General features: G+C 60.9%; 1 protein-coding gene and 1 non-coding gene across 6 annotated transcripts in view; both read left to right on the top strand.

Annotated features, from left to right (window-relative positions):
* The window catches only part of HDAC4 (histone deacetylase 4), a 228,841-nt gene that overhangs the window by 219,012 nt on the left and 7,676 nt on the right, over window positions 1–2,153 (top strand). The gene's annotated exons all lie outside the window — the stretch shown is intronic.
* Window positions 1,582–1,700, top strand: LOC120601735 (5S ribosomal RNA). The gene has a single exon (XR_005652523.1). It is a non-coding gene; the product is annotated as a 5S ribosomal RNA (ribosomal RNA).

Below are 2,153 nucleotides of genomic sequence, written 5' to 3'. Positions count from 1 at the left end.
TGGTGTCCCCGTTACGGCCGCCGGCCTTGGCCGTTAATCAGTCGCTCGGTCCATTCTCAGCGGCAGGAGCTCTCCGCTTTAGTGTCCTTCTGCCCCTTGTCCACGTGCCGTCTTTTCTCTGGACTGTTCTGCTCTCTCGTGTCGCCGTCCATCCTGCACGTGTAAGGCTGGAAGTACCCCCGGCACGCTGTCCGTCCGAGTGCGCCCCAGTCTGTCCCGGCCGCTCCCCGCCCGCCAGGTGCTCGCGGGTGCGGGAGGGAGAGGCGGCGGGAGGGAGAGGCGGCGTGAGGGCCACCCGCGCACAGGCCGCTCGTGTTTGCCGTCGCACGCCTGCCGGTCCTGCAGCTCTGGCTGCGCCCGTCAGGACACACTTGCTCCCTGTTTTGCTCACACTTTGGTTTTGTCCCTATCGATGTTGGCTCTGCATCTAAGAAAGGTCAGTCTCCCGCTGTGACACATCTGTCCGTGCCTCGTTTGGGTCCGTCAAGTTTTACTCCATCCTTCGAAAAGCGAGCTTGCTACATATGTACAAATATTACATTTTTATATTCTCTTGACGAATTGAATTTTTCATCGTCGCGTAGGGATCTTCTTGATGTCGTCACGGTTTCCCCTTAAATCGGTCACGCCACACACTGGAGCCGTGTCCCGGGTCTCCTGCGCGGACAGCACGAGGCTGGCTCCGCTGTCCCCGTGTCCCCGGGCCACGGCGTGCTTCGAGGGGAGACTGGCTGTGCCTGCGTGTCATCCCGCGTCATTCAGATTCACGGCTTCCCTCTGATTCTGGGCTGTGTTCGCCCCCTTTCTGTGCCTCTTTTTTCTCTCTTGCTTTCTTTTGAGGTGACCAAGGGTCCCCACACCCCAGTTGTCCCCTCTCCTGAGTAAAAAGATACAGCTGGTGGCCGTTTTTCACTCATGAACCTTTGCACATTAATTTGTGTCCCTGACGTGGTCAGTGGTTCACCGTGCCCCACATGGCCAGGGCCAGACTGCTCTGCTGGGGGCGCAGATGACACTTTCGCACAGGGGTCCCCAACCCCCATGCCGAGGACCAGTATCGTCTGTGGCCTGTTAGGACCCGGGCCACACAGCAGGAGGGGAGCGGCTGGCAATGAGCAAAGCTCCATCTGAATCTGCAGCCGCTCCCAGCGCCGGAATCACCGCCTCAGCTCCGCCTCAGATCCTCAGGCGTCAGATGCTCCTAGGAGCACCGGTCCCCGGTGCCACAAAGGCTGGGGACCACTGCTCTAGAGGACACCCAGGTGGACACACCTATGGAAATGGCTTGCCTGTCAGACGTGAACCGTGACAGGAGTCCCGCACCTTTATTTGTGACCAGGCAGCCGGCTGCAGTGCCCCTGTGGGTCACGGCTCGTGTTCCACGTCCCTCCCCATTACTCGGCGTCCCCTGGAGCCAGCCCTGCCCATAGAACTTCCCTCAGGACCGACTCATGTGTCATGTTCCCTGCGTGCGGCTTTAAAAGTCATTATTTCTGGACGTGGCTCCACAGTAGCGGTGAGCACATCTCTTTACACACAGAAGGTCCTGGGTTCGCGCCCCCCGTGGAGCCACAGTCCATGGTCTACGGCCACATCCCCCTGAACACGCCCGATCCCGTCTGATCTCGGAAGCTGAGCAGGGTCGGGCCTGGTCAGTACTTGGATGGGAGACCACCTAGGAAGCCCAGGTGCCGTAGGCGTAAAAAATAAAAAGTCTTTATTTCTCCCACAGTCGCCATTGGTAGGGTCACTGGGCTCACAGCCCTGGCCTGGCAGCTACTGCCCCTCGGCACACAGCCAGGGTCACACCCGTCCTCCTGCCCCTCTGCTGGCCGCCGCTCCTCCGAGAGCTGTGTTTTCTCCAGCAGCTTTCAGTTTTCTGAGCTCCATTCCTGCAGACCTGGACGTGGGGATTTTTTTCCTTTTAATTTCTCCTGTTTGGGTCTCGTCGCCATCCTGAACTGAGGGCCAGGGCCACCGGGCAATCCTGGAGGCCCCCAGCCGCCGGCACGTGTAAAACGCCCACCCCTGCTCCGTGGGGGACGTCGGGTGGGGGGACAGCCACTCCCCTCGCGTCTCTGCGCCCCGCGCCCTGGGGCGGCACGCGGGGCCGGTCCCTCCCCCGCTGGTCGCGTCCTGCCTGCGCGTCCTGG

Source organism: Pteropus medius, unplaced genomic scaffold (genome assembly GCF_902729225.1).
Source record: "Pteropus medius unplaced genomic scaffold, Ma_sr-lr_union100, whole genome shotgun sequence".
Lineage (NCBI taxonomy): Eukaryota > Metazoa > Chordata > Mammalia > Chiroptera > Pteropodidae > Pteropus > Pteropus medius.
This window is presented reverse-complemented; position numbering and strand designations above follow the sequence as displayed.